This window comes from Culex pipiens, chromosome 3 (genome assembly GCF_016801865.2).
Source record: "Culex pipiens pallens isolate TS chromosome 3, TS_CPP_V2, whole genome shotgun sequence".
In the NCBI taxonomy this organism is placed as follows: domain Eukaryota; kingdom Metazoa; phylum Arthropoda; class Insecta; order Diptera; family Culicidae; genus Culex; species Culex pipiens.
The window spans coordinates 110,396,360-110,409,836 of record NC_068939.1 but is presented as its reverse complement, the minus strand read 5'-3'; the positions used below and the strand labels follow the sequence as shown (position 1 = coordinate 110,409,836).

Below are 13,477 nucleotides of genomic sequence, written 5' to 3'. Positions count from 1 at the left end.
AAATAAAAGAGTGTTTCATTAAGAAAGACAAAACCTTGAAATTAAATTTGCATTAGCCTTAAAAGTTTTTGGCCTTCCTCACTGAGGCAAGGCTATAATCCTGCTCTAAAAATGAACTTTGTATAAAAACGTCGTAGACCCACCTTCATGTATACATATCAACTCAGAATCGAAAACTGAACAAATGTCTGTGTGTATGTGTGTGTGTATGTGTGTGTATGTATGTGACCAACAAACTAGCTCATGTTTCTCGGCACTGGCTGAACCGATTTGACCCGAACCTGTTCCATTCGACTTGGCTTAGGGTCCCATCGATCGAGTTTTATACAGATTGAAGTTTCGATAAGTAGTTCAAAAGTTATGTATAAAAATGTGTTTTCACATATATCCGGATCTCACTTAAATGTATGCAAACTAAGTCCGGGTCCAGCATCCGACCCATCGTTGGTTAGGTTATCAAAAGACCTTTCCAACGAGCCTAAAATATTGAAGATCTGGCAACCCTGTCTCGAGATATGTACACTTAAGTGATATTTATGTACTTTTTTATTCCGAATCTAAAAAATAGATGAAATTTTTGTACAATTCCGTCATATCAGCCATTGTTGGTAATAAGTGGCTCCCACCACATAGGTGGATTAAGTTAGTTTTTTAAAGTTAATTTAGAAATGAAAACAGTCGCATTTATATGTATATTATAGAGATCGGAATGGATTATTCAGATTATAGAATAAAATGGTAGCCGGGACCCGTGGTGCGTGGTTGCCTCTCACCCAGTCGGCCTGGGTTCGATCCCAGAAGGTACCGGTGGCATTTTTCGAGAGAAAATTTGTCTCATCACGCCTTCCGTCGGATGGGGAAGTAAATGTTGGCCCCGGTCTAACCCAGAGGTTAGGTCGTTTGCTCAGTCCTGCTGTTAGGAGTCGTCTCCCTGGGTCCTACCTAGGTGGAGTCGCTGCTAGGCAGTTGGACTAACAATCCAAAGGTCGTAAATTCGAATCCCGAGGTGGATGGAAACTTAGGTGAAAAAAAAGGTTTGCAATTGCCTCAACAATCAAGCCTTCGGACACCTAGTTTCGAGTAGGAATTTCGCAATCGAGAACGCCAAGGCAATGCTGTAGAGCGAATAATTTGATTTTGATTTTTTTTTTAATTAAAAGGTAAAAGGAAGGAAAATGGTGTACAATTGCCACCCTAAGGGATTTTTTAAAGACGAGATAAAAACATATCATACCAACTACAATTCTTTCATAGACTATTTCTTCAAAATGTGGGAAAAGATGGCCAGTGCAATTTCCCATGGCGCATAGGACCTTTTTTAAAAAAAAATAAAAAAAAACTGTAGCATTATGTATTGTTAGAATTTAAAGGATGATTTAGTACAAAGAGGCTCAAAATGAGTTGAAACATTTCTTTCCGTTACCGTTACTTTTGCTTTTCGAAGGGACAGTAGAAATCATCGAACTATGAAGAAATATGGAGATATCCCAGATCGACAACCGAAGATTTCACTGTTATTTTCCAATTACAGCGTTAAAATAACTCTAACAAGCAATTGCCAAACCACTGCCAGAAATACTAACGATTCTATGTTCGTTTTACCAACATTGTCATACGAATTCATGCCCCATATCTCAATTCCACAAAACTTACAGTTTGCCTGAATCGTTCAAACCTGGTTATTACTTCAAGATTCCGTACTATCGCTTGAACATTTTCTAAGAAAAAGAAAACTAACTCTGTTTTACAACCTGCGGTTGTCTAATTGATACTTTCTCCCGAATCACTAAACCATAGCATTTGAAATGGTAAAAAGGTAGTCTAACAACTGAATGCAACAAACAAAAAAAAACACTTTTGAGACTGGTTTGGGACAATTTTAGGTCAAAATTATCAAACGGAATCCCAGTGGGGATTCCAAATTTACTCATAAATCAAACCATTTCAATTGTTATTTAAGACCATACTGAAAACTGCATTAATCAAGAATGTTTTTCCCCAGCTCACACAGCATACTTTCAGCATCACTCGTCGATTCCGCTAAATGCTGACCGGGCCGCGCTACTGTTTTGCGTACACACATTCGCCACTTTAGGTCTAGATTTCACACTTTTACCCCACAACAATTCCCAACTCCTGCGAGTGCGACTTCCTCCCCTGTGTTACGACGTGAATCACCCCCACCAAGGTTGAGGAGGGCCTCACGAGCGTGATAAAATTCCCTGGAAAAATCATGGCTCTTTCGAGAGACCTCTTTGCTAGCTCTGCTGGTGCGTACCTTTTCGGGTTGATTTTGGTTTCTTCTCGTGCGCTTTTTGAAGGTTCAACCCGGCGGTGGCTTTCGTGGCTTTTTCTGATGTAACCGCCAGGTATTTTTTTTTTTTTGGTTTCGGCTTCTGCCTCTGCTCCCTCTTTCTTGGCTAATTATCACACAACAAACTTTCTCCAAAACTCGGGTTTGTCCCCTCCTCGTCTGCTTTGAAGTTGCTCACTGAATCGGATTGCGCTTTGCAGGTTGTTTTTTTTTTGTTTCGAAGATCGGTGGACAGATGATTTCGGTTTTCGCGCGGCTCACTGACTTTGGCTCTTTATGTAATCACGCGGCGCGATTTTTCGAACGATTTTTGATGTTTATGTTGCACGCATTCGGCAGCCAGAAGAATCCATTACCTCAGCAAAAATATGTGTGCTTTTTTTGGATTAAGATATTGAGATATTGAACTGGTTTCGCTCATTAAATGCGAAAGTGAGTGCGGCCAGAGGGGCGGTTCCTCAGATTCAAACGAATCAACGCCGATTTGCGCGGATTCCAAATTTAGCACAAACACACACACACGCGCGCGCACACACACACGTCGTTCAACCTATATATCGATGGCAGCGACCGACGTCGAACGTCTTCCACGACTTGGACCGGGTTGGTAACTACTGCCTGCCCAGTTCAAACTCACTTGCTGTGCACGACGAGTTTGGTCGAGGCTGCAGCTCTGTGTGTATGGCCACAGTTGTATTTGGTTTGTATTTTTCCACTGATAACAAACTTTGCCACTTTTTTATCACTTGATGTGTGATATTTCTTGTTTCTTTGCCGGAGCACTTGAGCGTTTGCAGTTTCGGAAAATATACAGTCCCAGTCCTGGAGCCAGTCGTGGGTCATCAGCGGAACGGGCGGGTACCGCTCCATTCTGCGGAAGATAAGGACAGTCCATCGCGTACGTACACACTGAAGAGTTGGGAGAGTCTATTTGAACGATTGAGGCGATGGTCAGGCACGTGGCTAGGATGGCCCACCAAGATCATACTGTTGCTTAGAGCAGATTCTTGAAATTTCAGAAAAGCAAATTCGAATAATTACCGATCTCGTTATTATGAGTTACACTGTTCTCTTCATTTTCCATTTGCTTTTTCATAAAAAAATCTTTTCCATAAAAAATTATTGTACTTGTCTCATGCAAATTCATGCAAGCGCATCTACACCCAAAGTAGAACGCAGAGCATACACGGAGAATAAGGGGGTCGGGTCAATCGGCAGAAAACCGATCGGCAGAATGCCGAATGGCAGAATTCCAAATGGCAGAAAATCACATAACAGAAAGGTCTAATAGCAGAATAGGTCAAATGGCAGAATATTAAATGGCAGAAAAGGTCAATCAGCAGAAAATTAAAAGGCAGAAAATTAATTGGCAGAATAAGTCAAAGAGCCGAATAATCAAAGGCAGAAAAATTAAAAGGCAGAAAAATCAAAAAGCGAAAAGTTAAATGGCAGAATGGTTATAAGCAGAAAAATTAATTAGCAGAAAATTAATTAGCAGAAAATTAAATGGCAGAAAGTTGATCAGCAGAAAAAATAAATAGCAGAAAATTAAATGGCAGAAAATTAAACGGCAGAATAGTTAGTTGGCAGAATAGATAGTTGGCAGAATAGTCAAATGGCAGAACAGTCAAATGGCAGAATAGTCAAATGGCAGAATAATTAATTAGCAGAAGAGTTGAATGGCAGAATAGTTAAATGGCAGAATGTCAAATGGCAGAATAATTAATTAACAGGAGAGTTGAATGGCAGAATAGTCAAATGGCAGAATAATTAATTAGCAGCAGAACAGCAGAATAGTCAAACGGCAGAATAGTCAAATGGCAGAAATCAGACCGAAAAAAAACCATCAAAGGCAATGGTGAGAAGGACCGTAAAAAAAAATCTCAGAAAATAACAAAGAATTGTACCTGCATTTATTATAAGAGTTAAAACGTTTACAATTATAGTACTTAGAATTCTCACTTATATATTATGTTATTTTCCACGGACTTGATTTAATATTAAGAGTAAATATTGTAACTTCAGTGTTTATTCAACATAAACAGTTTATCAAGTTTATCAAACAGTTCATGCAATAAAAGTAATATTGTTTAATAAATTTTACACCCAACCGGCGGTCGCATGATTGTGATGCATGGCGGCATGAAAGTTTATCAGAATCTGCATGAAATCTGTCCTCATGCATTTTTTGCGATATAGGGGTATGACATTTTTGCCCGTTACCGACAATTATCGACATTACCGACGGCTGATTGATTGTATTGCAGAAAAAAATCCTAACAGAACGAGGATTGAACCATCAACTTCTAGGTTGTTGATCCGACACGCTACAACCGCGCCATGGACGCTTGATGAATTGTGAGGGACAGAGCGCGAACATATTGTTCTCTCTGGAGTGTTGCGCGGGGACGCGCCAGTATTCTATGTGTTGGTGAGAACTGCGTTGACATGTTTACAAGCGGGCAAAATTGAGCTATGAGCTTGCTGCAAAAACTGTTATAAAATGTAACATTTTCTGTAGCAAATCCACTTCTGTAGATTTGTTTAACATTTAGTGTCTTTTTGAATAGGTTCGTTAAACATATGAAACACAAAAGCTTATAGGACCTTTTTAAAAAAAATAAAAAAATAAAAAAAAGCACGCAATGTAAACAATCTCCCATAAACATATGAAACACAATAGCTTAGAGGACCATTTAAAAAAAACTGGAAATAACAAACATTTTAAATTTGTCTAACCGTTCTGTGTACTGAAGTTTGGTTACTGGCAGGGTTGTTAAAATATCAAAATATCAGCACTCAGCAACTACAATTATCTCGACTGAATATTCATGCCTCAAATACAACTGCTCTTCTCTCTTCATTGAAACTCTCAGCGCCGAACATAGCCGAACACGTTTTCGTGTTTACACACTCGCGATTGACATTTTCCTTTTCTCTCTCATTCTCGCTTCCACGATCATCCTATCGCAACAGCGTTTAACCACAAAAGCCGCCACAAAACCAATTTTGCAAACGCAGTTTGAAGGGGCGTCATGCGTGGTCGGCTCCTAATCGCCATCTCGCGTTCTCTCATTGCAGTTTTCGGAGAGATTGAGAGACTCAGCGGTGAGAGCGCATAGTCGAGGAAAAGGGAAGGAGTGATAGAGAGAGAATGACATCGCTGGGAATCACGAGACACAAGAAGAGATCTCACAAGCTATAGTGACGGCCGCTATACTCTCGGATATTTTTGGTGCAGAGATAATCTATTGATAGCTTTTCTATCACTCTTTTACAACACTGGTTACTGGAGTCCCGAGTTACCTACACGCAAAGAAGGTTTATCGTGAATCTTACTAAAATTTAGTTAAAAATCCTAAAAATTGTTTTTTCAACCACATTTTTTTTGAGTTGGAAATCATAAAAAATCCTGGTCCAACATATAGTAAATCTAGCTAAATAAATTTTACTAATTTGTAAGCTGGAAAAATGCTGTCAGTCTCAAAAGCTGTTTGCTTTCAGAAAGTCTGTTAGCTATTTTAGCTAGATTTTAAGGTATTCTTGTGAGCTTCATGGCTAGCCCAGCGAGTTTTTATACTATTTTAACTAGTTTTTAGGAATAATTCTAAAAATTTTCCATTGATGGCTGCGAATCAACATATTTTCACAAATCTTTTTAGCTAGTTTAGCTAACTTTGCCACTATTCTTGGTATGTGCTATGGTTAGAATAGCTACTTTTTGTGCTATTTCTACAAGTTTTTATTTCATAAGCCTCCATTGCTGCCTGCAAAGCTTGCTCTATTCACCCAGCCTTTTGGGATATATATATTTTTTTTTTTGAAGACTGGACTTTTTGGGACATGAACCCATGAGTAAATAACTCTTCGTGGTAGCTACCTGACATATGGCGTCGCGGTGTGCATCAAGCTTCCATAGCATGCTAAGGAAAATGTGATGCTTTTTCTGGGAAAACCGTTGATTCCGGAGACATCGGATTGTTAACCGATGCGCCAGCTCTAGGTACAACGAATCCGTGTGCTCTCTTCGGGAAAAGTGTTCTCCAGACCATTCCCCATATGCCTGACCATACCAGAAGTTGGCGCGTGATTTTTCTAGACCTGTAGGAGCGTTTGAACAAAAAGTTCCAATTTCTCGTAGTAATTTCCATGTAAACTTTAACCCTGATGCGCGCAGTCAGTTTACAACCAAATGAGCTGATATTTGGCATGAAAGTCCCTATGTACATGCCCTACAAGGGGAACTATACTAAAACTTAATCGGAGAACTTTTTGAAAAACGTACCCACCCTAATACTTACACATTTTGAAAACATAGCTGAAAAAAACAGATGCGGATGACAGTTTAAAAATTGTGGTTTTGCGATACGCCACAAAAAACGCACACTTAGAACACTAAAGATCTCAACAACATTTTTAATTATTTTCTGAGAAGGGGCCATCCACAAACTACGTAGACATTGTGTTCAAAATGTCAGACCTCTTCCCCTCCTTTCACTCCCTCTTTGTGCACAATGGTTGTAAATGAAAACATTTACGATTTTGCAGAACAAAATGGCCACTTTTGCATAAAAATAGTTAGTAAGCACTCAATCTCTACCCAAAGCATACATCTGGAGTTTTTTTTTTTTTGAAAAGGTCCAATAAACCAAACTTTCCGTTTTTTTCTTTTTGGGTGTTTTTTAATATCCCTGCTCAAGGCGATTTCAAAAACAACCAAAAAACAAAAACTGGAAATTTGGTTTATAGGACCTTTTAAAAAACTCCAGACATTTTCCTAACACCGACGTAAACTATCAATTTTCCGCCAATGATGCGCTATTCAGTACTTCAATAACCATCTTACGCCATAACTTCCAGTTATATATCGTCATTTTATATCAACTGAGTAATTTTTTTACCTTGACCTTCACGATTAGGATCAAATTTGGAAAGAAATTCATCTTTTTTTGGCAACGCCCTCATTTGACGATTTTCTAAAAAAAATGTTTTTCTTTTGCTCGTAATTTTTACAACTATTTGATCAAAATACTCTCTTGTGGTAACATTTCATAGAAGATTGGCCAGGAATTTATGTTAACTATCGATAGATGAATGATCCCTTCAAGTTTGGTCTAAATCGGTGAAGGTGACATGGAATAGCCCATGTTAACTACATTGATTAATTCTACAAAATCGTAGAATTTGACTGGCCTCCGAAGATCCAGCTAACTTTGATTGATTTTTTTTATCAATTTTCAAACAAGTCCAAAAACATGAAAAATTCACTGCAAGGATTTGGGTCAAATTTTGGCCATCGGCCTATTCTAGTTTATAAATTCAAAAACTTAATGTTCAGTTCAGTCCATTATTATTTTTGCAAGGGAATAATGCATTTTTCAACTTTAAATGTGTTAGAATACCAGACAAATATTATTTTTTAAATATCATCGTATAGTGGTGCTTTCTGTCGCTCGATGTCGATATTGAAGGGACCGTCGAGAGCGGGAGCTATCAAAATATCGAAAAATCAAAACAATCTATTTGAAAGGACTGTAAAATTCATTGACAGCTGGAACAATATTGATATCGAGAAGATCGACATCCAGAGAATCCACTGTATATAAATTTGCTCGATTGTTGGACATGAATAAAACATGTTTTCAAGTATTTTTTTTTTCATACTTAATTAACTTGGATGCTCCTAGAAGATATTTACCTTTTATATTTCTCGTAGAAACGCTTCCCCGGACTAAAACTCCCGCGCAACGTGCCTGATTCCGACGACAACGTCCCTAAGACGGATGATTAAGTCACTTCGCACACATTGGTTGAGTGTGCCTTCGAGGAGCGAGAGTGTGAGAGAGAGGGTGTGCAGAAAAATATTGCTAATGTCAGCAATAAAGCGCACTCCCGCACACAAATGTTGGTGCGAAACACAGTACAGTGTCGCGAAGTAGTGTGTATCGGGCGGAGGAGCAGAAGAGCATCAATTATTCATAGCAGCACACTAGAACTAGCACTCGTACGTTAATCAGCACATCGAAAACGGAAACTCCGTCCGCAACAAACTACACCCAACTATACTCCGCGTCTGGTTGATGAGTTTAGATAAACAATTAAACGCTTCGTCACATGCCTTCTTCCTTTCGCTGTATGGCTATTCATACAACACACCCACTAAGCACAAAACACATATCAGAGACACACAAAAACACACATACACAGGATACGGATGAATAGGAGGAGATGTTGATAACAGCGATAAAGCACACACAAGCCCCGGAACTACTCCTCCTGTCTTGACCCGAACCGGAAGCGAACTTGACTTGACTTGCACCACTTGTTTGAATGTGTCGTCAAACCACCCAAAAGTTCAACCTTTTAGGCCCTTTTAGGAAGCACAACAACAACAGCACGCGCTCACACGAACCCACCGGGCAAGTTCAGCAGGCCGATCTTCACGACGACCGGGCGAACGAACAGGTCTCGATCGAAGCAACACACGACAGCGAAATCTACGACGACGACGCGACCGACTTCGACAACAACAACCGCTCGCAGCACATCGCAGTTGGCGAATGAATGATACGCCGACCGAGAGTGGGTGAGCGAGCGAGACTTGTTCGTTCGGGTCAACAACGTGGTCTTGAGGGAGGTTTGCGCGTGATAGTGAATGAACCTTCTGTGTTCTTTTTGGGTTCCATGCAGAGAGGAATGAACCTATCTCTGTGAGTGCCGAATGTGTGTTTGTTGGTGTCAACGTTTTATATTTTGCTGAGATGCCTTCGTTTGTACCTACTGCTTTAGCAAAGATAGCAATAACGGATGTGTGTGAAAAATGAGGCGTAAAAGCAAAACGAGACTTGATGAGTGTTGGAATTTGTCGTCTGTTGTGCCTTAATTGAAGTCTGGAAGTGATGTTCAATTACTCAAATTACTTCAACGTTTTAGAATTGGTAAATTCGGCGATACTAGGTGAAACAGCCTTTTTATAAGTAATTCTTTCAATTCCTATCTTAACTGAGTATGTTACAATTCTGAAATCATAAAATAACATTAACATGATGTTGGCGGATGATTTGCAAACTCAGTTTGAATTATGAATGTCCTTTAACAAGCTAAACACCATGCGTCTCCATGAAAGTTGTATCTATCCTGTATTATGGAAACACGTGGTGCTTCAGGTGCGTTTGAACCACAGGTAGTAAAGCTACAATCATCTTGAAACCATACTTTTTCTATGGAAGATGTCAAAGTCTAACAGTTGAAAGACTCCAAAGACTTCATGTAATGGATAAGACCTTTCCAATACATCACAAACATCAGACATCCATTAACCCTAACGAAAGTTAAGTCCACAAATATGATATTTATTTTGATTTTGGACCCTAAATTACAGTTATTGTGATGAAGAAGTTTCTTTTCTTTCAATAAGAAGAACAAATATATAATGATCCAAAACAAATAATAAACTGTAATTTCCGTCACTTATTATAAGAAATACAACAATGTTAATCTAAGCGTGAATAGAACTTTATAATGACGGAAAAACAAGTGGCCAACTTGTCTCACCCAACATGATAAATCACCACACCAAGCTAGTCTGTACGTTCACTACTTTAGTAACTAACTTGCGAACACTCAAGACTCAGGCCTTCGTTTCTTTCCGGATTCATTTTCGCGTAATGAGGACGACGAAGAAAGTCTGCTCGAGAGAAAAAACAAAACAAATGTTTCGCCTCTAGTAAAAAGGTTAAAGATGCAACCCGCTGACGATGCATCATTATGCAAACGGGTTAGTAGTGCTGGCCCCCGAGTCCTTGTGAAGCCGGATGAAGACGGCAGACGCCATGTGTGCAGATTTGCACGTTATTTTTTGCTCGATTGAGAACTGGTGGCTGCTACTTTCTGTTGCTATGCTTTGTCAAACTTTTAGAGATTTAGTTTTGTTGAAATAGGATTAAATCAATTGTTTTATAATGCAATATCCTTCTGACCCATCCCTAGTTGGCCTGGGTCAATCCTTGTTGACCCTTGGTCCCCTGACCTGAGTGTAGTTGTTAGGTCGATAGGTAGTTTATTTCAGAGTAAAAGTTGTCTCGCTTGGATGTTGAAACAAATAAAAAAGTGCCAAACTGAGCCTTACCCTCGGATCCAAAAAGTCTTCAGTTCGAATCCCATGACGTATTAAAAGAGGATTGGGCGCTACCTCAAATCTAGTCTTCGGATAGCTAGGGATGGGTAGAAATCTTGCATTAGAGACCCCCAAGATCTCGTAGATATCCGTGATCTGGAATTCCAACCAGCTAAGCCAAACAGAGCACATGGCCATAATTCGGTGGGTTGTAGTCTGAATGGTTCTTTTTTCCTATTTTTGTTTTCAATTAAACCAATCCACTCCTTGCACATGAATATAGAAGACATAAAAGCTTAGGCTAACGAGCTTTTTGCTGCCACCTATTGGAAATTCGAAAGATCATCTCATCTTGAAGGCATTTTTTTTTTGACTATGCCAATAGCGGCAATAATTTAAAAACTAACTTAATCCACCTATGTAGTTCGAGCCTTCCTCACTTATTACCAACAATGGCTGATATGATGGAATTCTACAGAAATGTCATCTATTTTTTAGATCCGGCTTCAAACAAGTACATAAATGTCACTTAAGTGGCCATACTACGAGACAGGGTTGCCAGATCGTCAATGTTTTGGACTTGTTGGAAAGGTCTCTCGATTACCTAACCAACGATGGGTAGGATGGTGGATCCGTACTTAATTTACATACATTTAAGTGATATCCGGCTTCAAAAAAGTACATAAATGTCACTTAAGTGGCCATATCTCGAGACAGGGTTGCCAGATCATCAATAATTTGAACTGGTTGGATAGGTCTTTTGATAACCTAACCAACGATGGGTACGATGGTGGATCCGGACATAGTTTACATACATTTATGTGAGATCCAGCTTCAAAAAAATAAAAATGTCACTTAAGTGGCCATACCTCGAGACAGGGTTGCCAGATCTTCATGTTTTGGACTCTTTGGAAAGGTCTTTTGATAACCTAACCAACGATGGGTAGGATGGTGGATCCGGACATAGTTTACACACATTTAAGTGAGATCCGGCTTAAACAAGTACATAAATGTCACTTAAGTGGCCATATTACGAGACAGGGTTACCAGATCGTCAATGTTTTGGACTCGTTGGAAAGGTCTCTCGATTACCTAACCAACGATGGGTTGGATGGTGGATCCGGACATAGTTTACATACATTTAAGTGAGATTTGGCTTCCAAAAAGTACATCAATATCACCTAAGTGGGCATATCTCGAGACAGGGTTGCCAGATCATCAATAATTTGGACTCGTTGGAAAGGTCTTTTGATAACCTAACCAACGATGGGTGGGATGGAGGATCCGGACATAGTTTACATACATTTAAGTGAGATCCGGATATATGTGAAAACACATTTTTAAACATAACTTTTGAACTACTTATCGAAACTTCAATCTGTATAAAACTCGATCTATGGGATCCTAAATCAAGTCGAATGCATCAGGTTCGGGTCAAGTCGGTTCAGCCAGTGCTGAGAAACATGAGCTAGTTTGTTGGGCACATACATACATACACACACACATTTGTTCAGTTTTCGATTCTGAGTCGATATGTATACATGAAGGTGGGTCTACGACGTTTTTATACGAAGTTCATTTTTAGAGCAGGATTAAAGCCTTACCTCTGTGAGGAAGGCAAAAGAAGGGTAATAATTTTTTTGGCTTTTCTCAATTATTATTATGGAAATTTAAAATTTACACATTCTGAATAAGATGATTAGAAAACAATTGGTCTTATCGAACTTAAACATCGATGGTTCTAAGTGATTTAGAATTTCCCAAAAAACAAATTTGATTAGTTTTTATAATTTTGCTTCGATTCGACCAAATCAGCTCAAAATGATGGTGAAGATTCGTTAAAACGGTCCCGTGAGCCCGATGAATGATGCAATTTCTAATTTACAGTCATTTTCAGAAGAACAAATTTTATATGAACTGTAAAACCTTTTAATTCGTTTTTCGTATTCAGTTTGAAATCGATATTTTTATAAGTAAAACCAGTTTTAATAAGAGGTAAAATTCTAACTTTTGATTAATTTTACATAAAATTTATATATTTTTTGCTGAAAATAAAAAAATACCTTTAAAATTTCAATGCAATTGACTTAACATTTGTACTATTTATCATCTAAGAAATAATTTTCTTTCGTAAAAACGTCCAAATTATTAGTTCATATTATTATTTAATCTAAAAATGAAAGAAACGTTTCAAATACATTCTAATCTGATATATCTAAGTGATAACAAATCAATTGTTAGCAAATTAACATGTTGTTCCATGCATTGTTCCTCTTGCCCCACTTGTTGAGTAGAACGTACGTAAAATCAAAAAATTTAAAATCATTTTTTTTAAACTTGTTCTATCAAAGACAGATGAACGGATCCCAAATTTCATAGAACCATATCATGATATGATAACATAAACTGTTATTAAACTCTTGTGCAAAAATTGATTTTTCCAGAAGATTCCATAACACTTTCTGTTATTCTAACAGTATTTGTTATTGAAATGGCATGAATTTTGTTATCACCGTCTGCCCGTGTAATTAATTAATTAAATATATTTTATTGAATCTTACATAACAAGTGATAAGCTGTTGTTCTTCAGTTCTAGTTTGCTCTTAGTTTGATTTTAACACTGTTCATTTTTATATCTATAAAAGTATATGATTTAACATTTTTGTAGCATAACGAACACTTGATGATCTACTTTTTAAAGAAGATAAGGGAAATTCTCCACAGCATCCTCAAGTAAGTTTCGCTAGGCAACTCTCAATAATTTGATTTCAACATTGCAACATAACTCCTTGTACTAAACTCATCATAAACCAACGGCCATATCATGCTGCTTGCTACTGCCGCCATCTTTGCGCTGAACAGCATAATTCAAACTCTCTTTCCCTCTCTGTTTTCGATATGTTTCCATTCAGGTACTAAAACCAACTATTCAAACTGAGAATGTATAAACACTTTTCCAGCTGCTCTCTCCGACTCTCCCTCTTCAACCATTCACCAATACATAAACCTTGCAGCATAGCAGAGCATAACTCCACGAGAGAGAGAGA

The 13,477-nt window shown here is 38.3% G+C and overlaps 1 protein-coding gene across 3 annotated transcripts in view; it reads right to left on the bottom strand.

Moving 5' to 3' along the window:
- Positions 1–8,803, bottom strand: part of LOC120422361 (ras-like GTP-binding protein RhoL) — a 41,592-nt gene extending 32,789 nt beyond the window's left edge. Inside the window, exons 1-2 of one of the 3 annotated variants that reach the window (XM_039585771.2) lie at positions 8,675–8,803; positions 8,013–8,088 (exon numbers count right to left, since the gene is read on the bottom strand). The gene's annotated coding sequence lies outside the window, so the exon portion shown is untranslated. Of the gene's footprint in view, positions 1–2,278; positions 2,869–8,012; positions 8,135–8,674 lie in introns of those variants that run through there. The other 2 variants (XM_039585770.1, XM_039585772.2) reach the window with 2 other exon arrangements.
- Between the last annotated feature and the right edge of the window lie 4,674 nt (positions 8,804–13,477).